Source organism: Equus caballus, chromosome 9 (genome assembly GCF_041296265.1).
Source record: "Equus caballus isolate H_3958 breed thoroughbred chromosome 9, TB-T2T, whole genome shotgun sequence".
Classification (NCBI taxonomy): Eukaryota; Metazoa; Chordata; class Mammalia; order Perissodactyla; family Equidae; genus Equus; species Equus caballus.
The window spans coordinates 10,252,501-10,271,829 of NC_091692.1; the positions used below are offsets into that span (position 1 = coordinate 10,252,501).

At 37.8% G+C, this 19,329-nt stretch overlaps 1 protein-coding gene across 4 annotated transcripts in view; it reads right to left on the minus strand.

The window, feature by feature from the left end:
* Positions 1-19,329, minus strand: part of ZFHX4 (zinc finger homeobox 4) — a 174,424-nt gene that overhangs the window by 83,428 nt on the left and 71,667 nt on the right. The gene's annotated exons all lie outside the window — the stretch shown is intronic.

The window sequence follows — 19,329 nt, forward strand, 5'->3', positions numbered from 1 at the left end:
CCCTCTGTGATAGAGGTTACTTTGTTACAAATACTGACTCAAACATAAATGTTTATTTAAATTTTCCATAAATCTGCATGCATGGAATAAACTTACATTTTCTATAAACAAAAATGTTTCTCTTAATTATATGTTAGATACACTAAAAAGTTAAGTAACTTAATTTGAAGTTTAATCTAATTCAAAACAGACACTATCATGTGAAGCTTTTTCTCTTTTACCATTCACAGTGACCCGCAACAAATTTTTGCTAAAAAAAAAATCTGTTTTCGCCAGCTCTGCTGACTCTGATTTCTGCCCACAGCGTGTAACAGGATCCTCTTAAATTCTGATTTTTTCAATGGAAAAACTTTTACAACTCCCAAACATATTCTGTTACGGTAGTTTATTTTTTAAAAAAACTTTTCCCCCATTTTAATTGGGGTGGTTCAATTCCATACAAACAAGCAAACTCCCAAAATAAGAATAGCAACAAAGAGGAAAAATATTAATAACTGTGATTCAATATAAACTATATGACTTTTAGTAATTCATTAAAAATATTTTTATGTGCTTTTTTTAAAATACACAACTGGGCACAGGTGGTATTTATTTGGTCTAGATTAGTTGGATAAGGGTTAGCATTCTAAAATTCAAACAAACAAAAAAAACTTTATACACAGGATCAAACATGTTGATTTCTACCTTCCCTCCCCCACTGCCCTTGCTTTTCGCATCTGAAAGTGGTTAGTCGAAAAGAATAACTAGCTGGTGAGCCTTTCCCAAACACCAAAAGACAGGACCCATATATTATATTTGGTTAACGCTCATGGACAGAAGTTTTCGTATTTTTTTTTTTTTAAATCAAGTGAAGTGATGTTCTGTTCTAAAGCGTCATTCCCCAAATTTTTGTAAAAGGTTAAGTTTCTGATCATTTCCATTCCCAGAAAAAGAAGCTCAGCCTAGCTCATGTAAGTTATGGCGAGTCACCTGCAAAAACAAACGCTGTATAATTTACCCCAGCAAACAAAACCTGAAAGAGTCAAAGGATGAGATTCTTGAATACCTGAAGACAAGCTTTTCTTTCCTTAGTTGGGACACTTAAAAAGATACCCCAGCCTGGATCTAAACAGGAACGTTTCTGTGCCCTTCCAACACACCAGCCTCAAGTCGCGTCCAAAAGGGAAGAGACAATCCAGGAATGGACCCTGTCCAGTCCTAGCCACCAGATTTGCCTGAGGCCACAGGAAGCATGAGCGTGTGTGCGTGTGTGTATGTGTGTGTGTGTGTGTGTGTGTGTGAGAGAGACAGAGAGAGTCTGCCCTGTGGGGTGGTGGGGGTGGTATTTGCTGTTATAACACACCAAAACACTTTCCAGAGGGGAGGGAGGAGAGATAAAACTCCTCTATTTTTTTCTCATGTAAATGGAGTCACCATTCACCCCAATTGGTATTCAACCAATGTCATGTCTAAGATTTCAGGCTTCGATATATTTATTAATAAATAAATCACCACGTGATTTTCTCTACAGCACAGTCTGCCTCCTTTCCATACCTGCTGGGAATCCGTATGGATGCTTGCTGATCCAAGAGAATTAAAAATGGCACCGATAAAAGGAACAAGGACTATTTAACAACGCACTTCCTTGTGTCTCCAGTCTGCACCGTCTCGCACAGAACCTCGTTTCTTGTCACTCCGCTGTGTTAAGAACAGCAGGCCACAGCCATTCAGGCTGCCCCATCAACTGTGAGTTTTAATTTGAGCCACTTTCACATTAAAAAAAAAAAAAGAACCTTACTTTTTCCACCAACCCATCTTCAGCCCGTGTTGCACCACCCAAAGCTTTCAGGCAATGCTCTACTCCGGAGCAAGCCAAGCATATCAAGTGTGCCTGCAACACTCACAGGCTAATGAACAATGCACAAAAACAAAAGGAACAGCCAGGCTCCTATTATCTGATCTTCCGTAAAACACAAAAACTGCCTTCTCTGGTGCAGAGGAAGTGCCAGGAAGCCTGCAGGTGTGAGCCGGCTAAAAGAAAAGGCTTGGGCTAAATAGATTGTTTGACCGTCAGGGATTAGAGTCATTGCATTGGTGGTAACACACATCTTTTCCTTTAATTTACAAAATTTTCTCACGAGTCTGCAAGAGTTCACCCCATCAGGGGCTTTCGGAGCCCATTGAAATGTCTTAAGTTTTAATTAAGTTGGAGTTGTCAGAAGAAAGCTTTTTTGGCACAGAGTCAGGGTCATTAATTACTGCTATCTTTGTTTCTTTTTGTAAAGAGAACTCTGCTGACTTGTTGGGTTCCTTACCCAGCCTACATTTTCTAGCCTGCAGTTCCCACTCACTTCCAAGTGGGACCTGATGAAGCAGTTTACCAGTTACTTCCATCAGTTTTAGGTACAAAGCATTTACACAGTCTTGAGTCTTTAGGTACAAAGCATTTACACAATCTGGAATCTTAAAAACCATTTCTCATAAATGGTTTAGGGAATGGTATTAATAACAAATTCATCCAGTAAGTTATCAAGCAGCTGGATTCTTCCACTGATTCTTGCATTTAAATACAAATATCCTCACATCTTTCACATAGTTATCTATTCAACACACCTATTCATATTCTCACAGCCTGTGACTGCCTTTTAGGCTACGCTAATCAATTTTAAAATTATTTACTTGACCCAATAACACATTATTCTGGCTGGAAACATCCACTTTTCCCTGAAACCTTTTCAATCAGGCAAATATTTTAATTGTTTCTAGATAAAATCAGCTGCCACTATCACTGATAATATTTTGTGATGTAAAAAGTAAAAATTTTAGGTAATTTGTTAGTATGCTTCATGTACCTCTAAAATAAATCCATTACTATTTGGACCAAGTACCTAGATCACTATAAATGTTTTAGCATTAATCATCTTGTTAAAAAATTTCAAATTTCTAAAATATGGCAGAGACCTGAGTGTGTGTTACATATATTTAATTATGTATGTAAAAGTCAGAAAAATCATATTTCTTTTTAAAAAATCATGAATTTAAATTCTGATTTTTCTGGGAAAGTATACTATTTTGAGCTCATTTGCTTTGAAGTATCTCATTACAGTATCTATTTTCTATGTCTCCTGCAGGTTTATACACAATTTCTCATTCTTCCATTTCATGGAAAAATAGCAAAAGCAAAACAGTTTCTTTTAGATTCAGAAGTGAAAATGAAGTTGAATAATTGTCTCAAAAATCAGGAAACTATAAAATAGAGTAAACCTGACCCAAGACAGACTACTTCTGTCTACCAGTATGGCTAGAATTAGTCTTTGAACTTAGTGACATCTATTTTTAGCAGATAAATGAAATGGATGGGAAAAGATTTACAAACCTGGGCAAATCCAATTACGAGAATCACTCATTCTTTCCTAACAAACATACGACACCATTTCAAAATATTTTTTTCCAGTAATCTCCTAGTCACCTGCCATGATTAACAATTACACACGTGTTACCATCAAGTACGTGCCATTTCAGACACAGGGCCTTGAATGCCATAACGGGCACTCATCATTATAATGACTCAACATTATCTGATGATTCTCAGATGAGAAACTTCTGAGCCCAGAATTTGGACTAGACTGCGGCGTTGGAAAAGCCAAACAACCAGTGCTTTCATTCACTCCGGTCCAAAAATGGGTCACTGTGGAAGGGAGAGGAAAATTCCTGGTTTAACTGAATAGCTAATGCTGTCACGGCTCACAGAGAAAACCGTAATTTTTTTGCCATTATTCTCCTCTACTTGTTAAACCTGAAATGATGCGCCTGAAAAAGAAGAGTATAATTTCCCTCTAGCCCTCCATAACGGTTTTACGTGCCATTTCTAATCCACAGCGAAAGATACTCATTTAAAAGCACAGACGAAATAAATCAGATAATCGAATGTAGCTACTCAGTTCGTTTAAGAAAATACAAGTTTTCTAAAAGGAAGTGAAGTTATATTCCTACACAGATTATGTTAAAGCCAAATATTAAAGTGTAACACCTTCTGGGGTCTAACAGTTACAGAATTTGGAGCCTCCGTTCTCCCACCCTTTGTTCGTGTGGCTTTCGTATCACCCCAAAAGATACCAAGAGTATGAGGACTATGTTTTTCCCCTCCAAACCACTTATCCAAGTGCTAGAACAAAGTAAGCACTTAAGGATTGGGTCAACATAAACAAAGATACATATGATATGTCAATCTTAAACTCAGGACTGAAACAACTGGCTAATTATGATTACACAAAAAATATATTACTTACAGATTTATACGATAATTCTGTGACATCTTAAATCATCTTAATAACCCTATGGACCAATTTGCCCACCCCTACTTTATCTGAATTTGTTGCAAATATTTCTGACCATAGTTTGGATATAGCATCTCTGAACCTGGATCTATCCTATATTAAACTTTTTCTGGATTATCTGAGTGAATGTGAAGTGCTTATATGGAGTTTGAGAAGTTAGTGGGATCCACTTTTTAACCATTCTTTAATTCCACAAACATTTAATGTACACACAATGGCAAGCATCAGACAAGGTATGGAAGATCCCAAAAGCACAGCATTCCTTCAGGGAGCTTGCAGCCTAAGGGAGCAGGTCAGGAAACAAAATGAAGAAATACAACCTAGTGTGGTAAGGGTTCCCCTGGGGAGAAACAGAAGAGTCCAGAGGGGTAGAGGAAAGGCACCTCTGGGTTCCATTTCCTCAAAGAAGTAATCCTAGAGCTCGGTCTGGCAGGTCCACTCACAATTAGTTTTACACACAGCAGGTGGAAAGGCAGTCAAGGCAGATGGAAGAGCACAGATAACACCTACTGGTTAGAGACTGTGTGGCATTAGTTGATGCAGTTAAGGACAAGGCCAGAGAGGTATATTTGAATAAGAATGTGGAGTTCCTTGAATGGCAGGCTAAGAAGATTCAACTTGGAACTTAACGATTTGAGGAGTCATTGAAAGATGCTAAGTGGAAATGAGAAGAGATTAGCCTTCCTGGTTCAGAAAGACCATGGTGGCCATGGTGTGCTGCCTGGATTGGAAGAGCAGTATGGCCCTTACCATCCTTGAACTCAAGGGAGAGGTACTGATACAGCTCACCACAGTTCCTCCTCTTGGCCCCTGGCTTTTGCCATAATTCTCTTGACCTTTCTTCTCAGTCCCCCTTACCCACCAGTGTGTATTTGTGTCCCCTGGAGTTTAGTACTAAACACCAGTTACTGAATTCAATTACTCATATTCAGATGACTCCCAGATTTGTATCTCTAACCCAGGCCTCTCTTCTGAGATCTAAATCTATTTACTGTAAGTGCTTCTTCGTACATCCGCTTGGAAATCTCATGGCAATCAAAACTCAACAATTACAAAAAGGAACTGCTTCTCTCTTTTTATTTGTCCTCTACTCTTTCCCACAGTAACGAACTTCTCCTGAGTACTTTTTTATGTATTAGGCTCTGTTCTAAATGCCTTATGGACATTCTTTCACTAAATCACTACAATAGTAGGTACTAATCTTATCCTCCGGTTTAGAGCTGAGGGAATCAAGGCGTGCAGAAATCAAACAATTTGCCCAAGGTCACAGTGTCAGCGAGAGAGGCAGTCCGTTTGAACCCCTGCACTCTTTACCATTATGCCATATTCCTTCTCCAAACATTTCAGTTAGTGGCACCTCAAATTCACCAAGTAGCACATTCTAGAAATCTGCAAGTCTTCTTTAATGCTTCCTCTTCATGACCACCTACATCTAAATTATCACTCCATCCTAAATATATCTTCTATTTCTCCATCGATCTACTTCTTTATGCGTTACCACCGTCTCTTACCATCAACTCTTGGTCGCTCTAATCAGTTCAGACAATAACCACAGTGTCTTGAAAAAGTAATCTGATTCATTAATTTAACAATTTATAAAACACCTGTCACGTGTCATGCACCATTCTACGTGCTGGAGTTGCAGTAGCAAATAAAACCAAATTCCTGCCCTCACAGAGCCCAAATTCAAGAAGTGAAGAATAAATAAAACACTCAAACAAATAAATACATAAATTCAGGTAATGATAAGGACTGTGAAATAAAATGAAACAGGAAAACTAGGCAGAGAGTGCAGCAGTGGTAGAGAAAAATGCTACTTGAGAAGCTCCTCTGAGAAATTCACACCCCTACTTACTACCCGTCAATGGTTTTCCTTTTCTCTTAGAGTAAAGCCTAAAATCATTCACATGACTAAATAGAGTGACCATATGGCCAGGCTTTCCCAGAACACTCCCAGATTAACATCCATTGCCCCTTCAATTTAAAAATATTTCAGTTTAAAAAACTGAGTACATGGTCCTCATATCTAAGGGCCCCATGTGATATCGCTTCAACCCAACTGTAGCTCTGGTCCATTCATTTTGTTAACTTGCTCACTTTTCTCCAACTATCCTGATTTCAGATCTTCCAACTGTGAGGGTCATTCCAAGTATAAAGTTTCCAGAATTTCCTCAGCCTTGAATGCTTTTCTTCTTCACTTTTTCTGTCTTACTCCTATTCATCCTCTAAGTTACAGCTTTCCGGTTTACAAGTCTTTTCTTTTTCTTAAGAAACTTGCTCTTGTTTCTTCTCCTGCTGTACTCTGTATTATTTCTTTGAGACAATTATCCCATTGATAATGAAATGTTAGTATCATTGATTGACAGGTATCTGTCTTCTCCACGAGACTGCAAGTTTCATGAAGGCATGAGCTGATTCTTTGTTGTCCACTGTTTCTTCTCCAGTACTTGATAAATACCCAGCACACAGCAATATGCTCAAGAAACATGATTAGAAAGAATAATAGTGAGGAGTAACTAGTAGCAGGCAAGAGAGTAGACGTACCTGAGAGACTGAAGAGTTAATCAGGATAAAATATTTGATAAAACTTCCTGACTGACTGATTAAATAGAGTGGTGGACAGTAGAAAGATTAAAAATAACTCTCTGGTTTCTAGTTTGGGCAGGTGAATGGAGGATGTTGCCATAGTGATGCAATATCAAAGATGCAATATAAACAACAGGTTGGAGAAATGGATGCGCTATATTTTAGACATACTGAAGTTGAGATACCTACAGGATGTCTACATAGAGATTATTTACAGCAAAATGTATTTGTTTTGTAAAAATGATATTTTTAATAGAACCTGTGTCAACTCAGGGCCAAGAAAGCTTTAAAAAGAGTTGTGAAAAGCTAGAAATTCCCATTTGCCTGGCAGAATGGTGATTGAAAAAGAAAACTCATAGTCTTTATTTTGACTCTCTAGCGTCTATTTTGGCAAAGCAGGCATTGACTCACAGAGTCGAGACAGCAGCAGGGGGCTGAAACCCCCATGCCGCAGGTTTTTGACCCAAGTTTGGATTCCAAAAATGAGTATGCTGTTGTTAAGAAGTAACTTGAAAAAAAAAATAGTCAAAGAATATTTAAGATGACAGAAGAAAATGTAACCTATGCAAAATATTAGATTTTTTTGGTGTTATTTACAACTAATTTTCAAGATCTTTGCTCTACACACTTACAGTCAGTAGACACTGATATACGTGATAATTTGCAGAGAATGAAATCAAGAGACCGTTTGACTCCAAAAGTAGAGTCAAATAATACTGACTCAACAGAAAACTTCTCAAATTCTGAAGTGATAGAGAAAATTATGCAAGGCATACGAGATGATGTCACAAATATGAAAATAGATTCATTCTCCACGTACAAAAGTAAGGACTTTTGAAGAGCGTGCTCAAATTAGCCGTCTCCTTGGGTTTCCCTGCAATATCTGACATTGCTGGCCGCCTCTTCTTTCTTGAAATTCCTTCTTCATTTGACTTCAGTGAGAAGCTCTCTAAGCTCTTGTCTTTCTAGTTGCTTCTGTTTTGTCTTTTTCGCCATCTCTTTTTCTTTACCTTAATATGTAAACATAGATATTTCACTTGTGCTCTCTCTGTCTTTCAATACCAAATCTCCTCTATATCATTTCTTTTTCTCTCTTGGGTTAGTTTATCTCCTTGATGCAGATCATTCACAAATTAGGATTCTTAACAATGACCTTTCTCCCTAAACCCGTATCACCTGTCTAAAAACCCAAAGTTTACCTCCTCCTGGGGCTTCCCTCTTTTCTCCAAGCTCTACAAGTCCATACACGAGTTCATCAGTCTTCCTTTTAAACCTGCCTCCGCTTCTCCTCTGTGGCTTCCACATTTCTGATTATGATACAAAACAGAAATGTGGGTGTCACTTCAGATGCCTTCCTCTTCCCTGCCCCAGGCCTCTAATAAGTTGTAAGTACTTACCTATTTTAATATTGTCCTCATCTTTCCCCTTCTTTCTACTTCCACTGTCCCTATCAAACCTTTTACTTCTCACTGGGACTACTGTCATCATCCCCTAAAGGCTTGCTTGACAACAATCACAAGGTGAGCACTTAGCATCATGGCCTGCATTATTACTATTTATCACCATTAATCTTATTCCTAAATCATATTATGCCAATCCTGTGATCAAAAGCCATCAATGGCATCTCAGTGTATACCAAATTCCCAAATCCTCAGCATGTCACTCAAGATTTCACATTCTTTTCTTGATTATTCCCTTCCTTGACCTCTCTGTGCCAAAAAAACCAAATTACTCACCATTTTTGTTAAAGGTCTACAAGTTACTCCCTCATCTACACACATTTGTTCATAGGAACTTCCCTCTTTCTACTCTTCCCAATTTCCCATGTTAACATATCCAAATTCTACCCATTATTTAACGCCCAATCCGAATGTTATCACAAAGAAGACTTTCTTGACTGCCACAACCAGAAATATCCTTGTCCTCCTTTGAACCAAAAGCACCTTTTATCCAAATCCCTCTTATGCTGTTTAACATGTTCTCTCCTCTGTTACACATATTTGCTCCAAATATGTGTCCAACACAGGACCAGTGTCCAACCCATCTTTACAAAATGCCATGTCCAGAGAACATGTTCAACAACTATGTGCTTGCATTTAGAAAAGCAGTTCTCCTTCAGTAATCAACAACATGTTGTATTTGGGAAGAACAAAGTTTTATAGAGAGCTCAAAGTCTAAGTTTTGCTCTACCACTCATCAGCTATTTGTCTTTTAGAAGTTAATTCCTTGGAAGTTCAATTTCTTTCTTAAAATATGGGTAATACTACCTGTCTCACAAATTTTTTGTAAGACTAAGTCAGGCAATAACATAAAAACTTCTATGTAAAGGGATGTATTATTTTGGTTCTCTTCTCCTCATGGTTGTGGTAGATCTCTAAGAAGACTTTGATACCCACGTACACCAATTTTTACCTAGCGACATTCAAAGATGTGCTGGGAGAACAGGAACACACAGGATTTGGGAACCAAGAAGGCTGGCCTGCCAAGAGGACCCAAACTGTGTTTCCTGTTCATTACGGCAAAACTGAGGGAAACAAAGTGGTTTACCTACGTGATTTGTTCCAACCCAGACATGTTAACAAAACGTTAACACAAGAGGCAAGACGATGGAAGGGACAGAACTAAATTTCACTGAATAAATGCCAAGTGGTACAAGGCACTTTTACAGCACCTCATTTAATCTCCATTCTACGGATCAGGAAACGGAACTTCTGTGAAATTAACACATTCCTGTCACCTTTCAAGTAATAAAGCTGGGATGCAAGCTTATGACATTGATTCCCACACTCATGTCATATTGTGTCATGTGTGTGCACACACACACATACCTTTATGAGACAGATCAAAACAGAGAAAGAAACAAGCGGACTCTGATTCTCTGAAGAGTCTGTCTTTCTGCTGTGTTTTTACTAGGAGGAGCTGAGTATTAGCAAGGGGGAAAAAGCTACATTAGTAAAATAGCCAGCATTTGCCAAAAACTATGCTGACTGACAGAATGTTGCAGACTCGCTCTTGAGAAATGAAAAGCTCCATTTTCTTGAGATAATAAATGATTCCTTTCAATAGTAATTGAAAAGCAGTAAAAATACCTTTTTTGTCCATTCTAAAGGTAATTTTAAAGAATTATTATAAAATATTTTAGTAAATCAATATTTAAATAAATTGCTCTCAAAATATTCTCCTGTGCATTATTTTACCAGCTAGCCTTCATTCTGTATAAAAAAGAAAAAAGGTAAAATAATTAGGAAATTTGCTATTATGATTTTAAATCCATAGATCCTTGTAAAGTCTACAAATCTCATGAGATATTCATTATTAATAACCGATAATATAGGCATTCAATATTATCCACAGCTCATGGCCATGAAAATAACAGTGTTTTTACTTTTCAAGCAGTAACTGAAATTGGATATTTCCTCAAAGAAAGGTTATTCATATACTTAAGTTACATGTGAGACAAAAATTAAAACTGTGCTCGCATGTTCTGGTAGATCACTTTAAGTATCCAAGTTATAGGAACTTTTGAATAATTGTTAATTCATATTACAGCCACACAAAAGTGCTGATTTGATTAGGCTCTCAGCAACCTCCCACCACCAAATCACATTAAAACTGAAGAAAAGAACCACTAAAATATTTGCTAGAATCAGACATTAAGACATTACAGACTGCTTCTTAACAAAAGGCACAATTACTTGTATAAAACTCTTGAGATCAGCTGGCCTAAATGATCAATTTTCAACCACTCCTTTTTAACATTGTTCCACGAGATTTCTAGAAAATGTAGTGGTACTATTATTACATAATTAATCATTTTTCAAAGTCCCATCCTATTTGTGTGTAGTACTTTTAATACTATTTCTGTTCTAGCCAATCCTTCTGTCACTGTGGGATATTAAATACATGGCAAAGGTTTTCCTGATTTCTCCTAGCCCTTCTTTAAGTATGGTCATGTCATATATCTGCCATGATACAGATGAAAGCATGGACTCTTGAAGTGGGATAGATTAAAGTTTAGATGCTGCTTCCTTAATTAATAGCAATATGGTGTTGAGCAGATTATTTAACCACTAAGTCTTAGTTCTGTCTTCTTTTCGTGAAGAGCTATAATAACCGCCTCATGGGGTGGTTTTGGAGATTAAATAAACAGGTGTGCAGTACCTAGTAGTTTTGTGCCTGGCAATGCAATAGATAGGGAATAACCAGGTCTCTTCCCCTTCGTGTGTCAGTCTAATTTCTACCACTTTAATTCCTTTTAACCCCATGCATATTTAGTAACAATAGAGGAACACTGACATCTTGTTACATTTCAAACCACCTTCCAATTTTGGTCCCATGCCACTTAGAGGTGATTCCTGCTGTGATTATATTCAAAGGCTGTTTATTAGAGAAAACAATTTATTTCATTCATGATATATTAACCTATACATAAAATATTAATATTTGAGTAAAACTGTACTTAAATATTTACTACCCAAATTACCAAAAAAGAAAAGGTATAAACCAACCTATAGCCTCTGCAATTAATTAATTTTAAGAATTTTGGCACATCTGAAATTTTATATAATCAAAGTCTTTGTACAGAAAAATGTGTAGGGTTTAGTTAACATTTATAATGATTTTTTAAATTGTAGTTTCTGGGAGAACTTTGTACAAGAATTTGTTATTGTATTTAAGCAGCGTCTTAAGGTATAATTTTTATGGTCTATTAAGCATAGCTCTCAAGCACCTTAAACACAACTAAATGAAGTGGAATTACTATTAACTTGTATTTTAGGTAACCAAGTGCCCGGGCAATTCCAACCAACTATATCCGGAATGGTATTTTACGACAGCTCATGACTTTCTATGCTGAGCTTCTTTGACTTAGAATTTTTACGAGATTGAAAACCGGCCTCTGAGATGGTGCCTGAACGTTGGGTCATTAGTCCTCACCTTTTAAGAAATAATGTCTCAGCAGGCTGTGTTTGAAGCACTTGAGCTCAAGGAGGTGTTAACAGAGCTGTTAATTAACCTAGGTCTGGAACCTATTGTGAAGAATCTCAGAAAGGTGGAACAATAGGGACGCACTGCTTAACACACAGCAGGGATGAAATGACTTCTGCTTTAATAATATAGCCCCCAAAATGTCAAAATACTGATATTAGGTTAAAAAAAGAATGGCAACCTGAAACTAACAGTTGGTCAGCAATAGGAACAAACTTACATCATCTTCAAAAAGACCAGCTGGAATGGAAATGGACAGAAGTGGGCATTTAGAGTATTGGTTTTTTGGGATCCATCACTCTCTCTCCTCGTGAGTATGAACGGACAGTAAAAGAAACCTTGAAATGGCATCTCTTTTATTCTCAAGCCCCTGATTTGATCAAGGCTTTGCTTAAATCAACCAAGACCACTGTTTCCAAAAACCCACATGGACAGAGATTTACGGCTTTCCCTGGTAAGCACGTTCTAATGCTTCATTATCCACTTACGACTGAGAAGATCTCAAGGTGAAAATAATCTCCCCTTAATTTTACTGAACGCCCAGTTGGTCTGTGGAACCAGGGAACTGACTAGCGTAAACAAACAAACAAATAAATCTCTCAGCTTCTTGGAAAAAAGTTACTAAATACTCCTTAGGCATTTCTTCTCCAGACGAATTAATCTCAATGGCGTTGACAATTTCTGTTGAGAAACTGTTTAAAGTGTTTTAACAAACTTTGTCTCTATTACATTTCTCTATATACCTTTGTGACAATATGTCATCCTAAACTCTTGATATAGGGGATCTGACCAAGGCTAAGAGAGAATCCCTGTTGGACTCTAAATGCCCCAATATTCTCTTCACTTTGTTGACGTCATTGAGATCAAACCATGTAATGAGAGAAATAAATGATGAAGATTATGAACATATGAATATAACGTTTAAATGCTGTAATAAAAACATACAAAAATTAATGTGATCCTTATGCTACGATATATCTTTAAATGATGCATCATCCTTATTGTCACTTTTAAACCAGAGAATATACAACATGCATAATTATTCCTGGTATCAAGTGTACTTCGATGTAACTTTAAGCAGTTCATAGAAGTGTTTATAATCAGTGTTACTTAGGTAGAACAAAAGTAAATTTTGATTTTTTTTTCTCTTTTCACTTTATTTCCTTGGTAACAATCAACTATAATTTTTATGAGTTTTTCCTAGAAACATGTTTATTTGCAATCATTACCGTATATACCAAGAAATCACATTCTTGATTTTATTCATCAAACGTTATGGTTCTACATACACCTCTCTCTCTCACCTAAGATTCTTATTGCTGAAGAGTCTCAGGCACCAGAATTCCTGAGCCAGAGGCAGGGAAGTGCCTATGGAGGGACACGGTGGGGACAGACAGAGGACAGTGGCAGAAGGACTGCTACACTAAAGGCAGGAAAGCCTAGGCCCTGATGACGGAAGGTGGCATAGAAGAAAGAGGAAATTATGAGAATGGCGTCTCATCCTCAACATCTGGATGTCCGGAGAGGACAAAAAACAGTGAGAAAAATAAGTTTTAATGAAAACGACAGACAGAAACGGGAGCCTGAGACACCCTCTGATCTAGCACCTCTCAAGCAGAAAAGCTTCAAGGACAGATCTTAGTGCAATAGTATTTCCGCAGAAAGAATATCCCTCTGCCCTTCAAATATCTCTTCCCTCGTGTTCATTATTACATAGACTTTATTTGGCAAGTGGCAATTGCTTTAATTCTACGGGAGAAGTAGAAGGCGTAAAATTGCATCTATTTGAAAGAGTCAGCATATTAAAACGTGTTTTAGACATAGTATAAAAGATGACTACAAATTGGCATCCTCTTAGAGGAAGATTCCAGTCTCTCTTGAAAAAGGTAACAAAAAAATGAGACTGGGGTGGTAAAGATAAATTGGCTCTAACTATATTTATCTGAGCCTCACCAATAAACACTATAACAATTGATCAGTCATAATTTGTGATTACAGCATACCTGAGGAAAATATGTGCATCTGGTTGATCATAGGCTTTAGACTTGCTGACTTTCGCATAATCCTGTTAACACATCCTAATTCTAGTATTATGTATATTTGAAAGGCTGCGAACAAAACCCATGTTACACTTAGAACTTAGAAAATATTGTTTACACACCATCTCATTTGCTTTTCACCAAAAGTCAATATGAAAGTCAAGGAAGATAATAATCTCTATTTATAAATCTGACTTCCTGGACTTTTCCCACTGCATATATTCCTAGTAATCTCAGTCATATTCTTCAATATTTGTGTCCTCACTAGAAGTTCTTATGTCTAATACAGACATAATTACTGTTCTCTAGGTAAAGCTGCTCCTTTCCTTCTGACTTCATACTACCCATAATCTCCAAGAGGTTAGCTCCATAAAGGCTTAGAATGTCATTGGTTACTCAGGACCAGAAACTAGTCATACTTTCTTCATAGCATGAGTGGGATGGTGTCTTACTCACTCACGACAGTATCTGTTGAAACAAACTGCTCTCCTGTAAAGCATCTCACTGTGTTTTCACTGAACTCCTGGCTGTCCTCCAGAGTAGACCCACTCCAAGAAAACATTCTAAAAATCTTGATTTTATCTGCAAGTAGTTTTTCTCCAAATGACCTTTCAATTTTGGAGTATTCAACCCAGTGATATTCATACTAAATAGCCCAAATGGGACAACCCAATGCAAATATTCCCAAATGATCCTGTTTCCTTCTGCATTTCTCTGTGTATGGAGTGAAAGACATTGCCCTAAAAACCAGGCCAGAAAGCAGTTCAAGAGGAGCCATCTGCTTCTGAATCTCATTTGAAAATCTAGAGGCCTTATCTATGAAACATTCCAAAATTAGAGAATCACATGATTTTTCAGCTTGAATATTAAAGCATTTTTGCTTCTATTTTAAAACACACGTATTGTTTAAAACAGTAGTTTTCATCAGATCCAAGGCTCTCTTTTCATAAGCCCCCCTTACTATATTGAAATAAGAACATATGTAACATTACCTATCTACACACAGGATTTAAGCAAATTAATATAATGACCTAACTGTAACAAAAAGGAGAAATAAAACAAAAGTACTGTAGAATAAAGTGATCTGTATTTCACTTTGGAAAAGCCGAGGCATGGCCACATAGGTCACGAAGGAGCCAGATACTGGCACCCACATGGAGCATCACTGTGAATTCATAAGCACAAGTGGACATGGTTACACTTGTAACCACGGGCATGGGCAACTCACATTTCATGAAAAGGCTTCTTATTGGTGATATAATTTTTCAAAATGGCAATTAACTCTTAGTAAGTATCAAACAAACCAAAAATAACATCTTCCCTTGATGTACCTGATAGTTGCATTCTTAGAAATTTCAGTATATAAGAAGACCATGTTCAAAAGATACTTTCTGTATAAAACAGGGTTAGGTTGTAGGTCTAATGAATATAAACAGGGTCAATCACTTAACGTGAATCCTGGATGGGTCAACTGAAATGGGATGCAGGACAAGTTTCCCTCGTGATGCTCTCTCTCACACATTGCAGTTGTCTGGTAGACCTGACTCCCACCTGTTGAATGCCTGTGATCACCAACAACATCACAAATTTTAAAACACCCCTGGGATAATACTACCCCTAGGAAAATTTAGGAAGTCAACCGAGGCTTCCCACTGAGAGCCCAACTGACTTTCAATGCCCCATGCTCCTTTCTCATTCAGAAAAGCCTCCCCTAGCTCCCCAGACTAGGAGGTTAAAGTTCCCTGTTTACATTCCTCTTTCATAGCACACATCTTAATTTATCAGATATGGGACTTTAAGTATTTATCTCCACTCTCGAACTGTTAGTTCCACGAAGGCAAAGAAGCATCTGTTCATTTGACCCTGTATCCTTAGTGCCAAACCTATCCTCGGCACATGGTAGTGCTCAATAATAAAGAAATGTTAACAACGGAATGGATAAATGAATTTGTATCCACTCAAAAGCCAGAATCCACGTCATATTGTTTCACTGGGTGAGGTGCAGAGATACTGACTTCTGAGTATGTATTTCTACCTACTGCGTTGAATGTTAGATGCATCTTTGAAATTAAAAAAAAGCTCTTAGGAGAAACAATAAAAATCAGTCAAAATGGGAAAGCAGTCCTTCCTTATGTAATGAACTCACTATGCATTGTGGAACACAGCCTAAAGGACACTCTATGATCTTTAGATTCATATTAGTGGACTGCTTGACTTGCCAAAAGAATATTTTAAAGGTACTGAATGAATATTTATAGTTTCTGTAACTAAAAATAGCTTAACAACACAAGCTTAGAACAACATATCTTAAAAAACAATCAATTGCTTAAGTCATTTTCCCACCTTAATATGATATTTCAAACTGTCACGGAGAGTATTCATTTTATTTATTTTTATCCCATTTGATTCCACAAGAGTTTGGAGGTATATATCGTAAATTAAGTATTTCTATCCTTGGTAAAGACTAAACAAGTTCTTTTAATTTTTATGTTGGAATTGAATAAAATTAACAAAATTAGAACTCAAGATGACTAAAGGTTGAAATATCTAAATGTCATCATAATGAATTTAACTATTCAAATGTATCTGCAAATAAAAATTTAGCCAGATGATCAATCACCATTTCTGCTTTTCCAGATGGCTGCAGTCCCGTCTCTTAGAATAATGGAGTGCTCAAATCTTTGAGAGTTAATTGTACTGGATTACTGTTTGGCAATCAACCAACTCCCTGGCCTGGGGGCAGATCATTTTATTTAATGGTTCATCACCAAGACCTCACTAGCATGACAACATAGATCACTACACTGTCGTGTCTAGCAAGTGAAAAGCTGAGAGTCAGCCCACCCCACCTGGGAGGGATTTTACTAATAAACTACCTAGGTAAATGGTAACCAAAATGAGTAGCTATTAAGAGCAAGCGCAGATTAAGTAAAAGAGCAAAGAAGGGAATAGATCTTTTTCACCTTTACTTTACAAAGCCATGTGTTACCTAGTTCAACATTTCCCTCAAATACAATAATTTGGCTTAAAAATACAGGAGTAACATCTGCCGTGGGTTGAAACACAAAATCAGATAAAGAAAAAGGATAGTGATTTTAAATGTTGAAGATTTGAGTAGACAGTTTTACATTTTTCACTGAAATTGGACGTTTTAATTTTCAAAATGTAAATATGTATGTTAAAATAAAACTGTTAGTCATTTTTGAAACAATTTTATTTTGTGGAAAATATTTAATTCACAAATCACGACTGTACCAATGAAAAAATGATTTTTAAATTTATCTTCAAAATGCACGCCCAGATGTATTTCCTGTTTAAGCCTGGATGGCTCAAGTTTGGGAAAAGCGGTTGCTTAACAGACAAAACTGGCAAAGGTACCACAGACCTCACACCAGACTCTGCGTCAAGGTCAGAAGTCATAAAAATGATAAAACTGTTTACAATGACATTGACCTAAAAACCCGGTTACGGACGAGAGGGACATATCTGTCCCTATAGTGGGAATTAAGGCACAGAAAAAATCTCATTTGTCTTTTTTTTTTTAATTTATAAATCATTTATGCATTTTGTACCACGTTTCTCGATTTGGGAATATCCTCCCCTCTCTAGATGGTAATTTCTCATGCAGCTTTCAAGACTAAGAATGAATGTGGCCTCACTCGAGTCCCCCAGAAGGCTCTGTGACCATCTCTGTCCTCTGCGCTCCCAGAAAGCATTTTTCATACCTGCTTCTCCACTCCTCATCTTGTGCTATAATTACTTGTTCATGTGCCTGTTCCTTCTCTCACAGCTCCATGAATGAAGGGATTATGCTCCCTCCTTTGTGTCCTCCGCACTCAAGATAGCTCCTGGCACGTAATAAGAAGTCAATATATTTGTTTTAAATGAATGAACAATGTTCCACAGGCAAACTATGCCCCTTGACTATGGTGATAAACTTCATGAATAAAAATACCCTGGGTCAGAATGTGAAATGAACTGAGCTCTCTGGGGACGAGTCAGGAAGTAAGTCCCTGGTCCACTGTCACCTGCTGGCTCACGTAGAGAAGTCACTGGCTTCACTAACACTCCCTTCCCCCGGCACTTAATGTTCTTGCCCTGGTGCCTCATCCTTCTCCCTTCTCTCCTGGGCTCCTGTCTGTTCCGATTAGGAGGCACAGGCATTGTGCCTCTCCTGTGAATCAAGAGGTCTGTGTTCTAACCCAAGCTCTGCTCAGTTACCTGTATGAGCTTTAGCGAAAGACTGCCCTCTCTGAACCACTCTCCTCATGTGCAAACAGCAGAGAGAGGCTGGGACGAGATGCCACGAGCACAGAGTGGGACAGACCTGGGGGCAAACCTTTCATGCCGCTGGACAAGTCAAAAAGCCCCAAAGCCCTCCATTCACATCCAATTTGTGAAATAGGAGCCACCACAATTCATCTGCTGGTTTCCTCAGGTGGTTGTAAAGAACAAACAAAAGCATCACAGACTTAGAAACTGTGAAGTGCTTAAAGACAGCTGATATTTTTCTGTAGTGCGCCAATACATGACAGTAGTGATACACTGTTCTCTAGTGATATGTTTCTGTACTTCCCCCTCCGAACACAAATCTGACTACCTCACCCCTCGCCCCCGACCTCTTCTTAAAAGCCTCCAGTGGCTGTCCATGGCACTCAGAATAAAGCCCTCACTAAGCATACAAGGTCTTCCCTGGTCAATCTAGCTCTAGAGATTTGCCCTCTCAAATGGGGTCTTACCAGCCTCACCGACTTAGTTCCAAGATCCTGATTACTTCCATTCTCCCACTTCTGTACATGTACTGACTCTATGCCCTGACCCCGCCTCCCACCCCCCAGCACTTCTGCATACCTCTTTCATAGCGCTTGCCACACTGCATTGCAATGTTTTTTGTCTGGCTTCCACGTTAGACTGTGAGCCCTGTGAGAACAGAGGTGGTTGTGTATGTTGTATCGTCGGTGTTCAGCCTGGTGCCTCTTGTGTGTAGTGCCATTTAATAAGGTTTGCAAGATGGATAAATTACTACCTGGAAACCCCTGCTTGAGAGCTATTCGTGTTCCTGAGTTAAAAGTTGGCCATAATGTGTATTGATTAAATATGGATATCTCATGGTAAATTCCTTCATCATTATTGGAAAAACAAGCCAAGCTGTGGTCAATTAAGTACATGCAGAGGAAAACATGATATTAATTTGGGGCTATATAATAGACATAATAACCATTTTTTAAAATTTGGCAAATTATACCCTACTCCTTTTCACAAAGGATACAAGCAAGCACATTTGTGGAATGGAAGAGAAAAAAGATCAGAAATATGCATGTAATAAGGATCTATATAGCTGAACAGTAAATTTGGCTCTGAGCTTCCTGGAATCAAAAAAGACATTCACAATAACATATCTC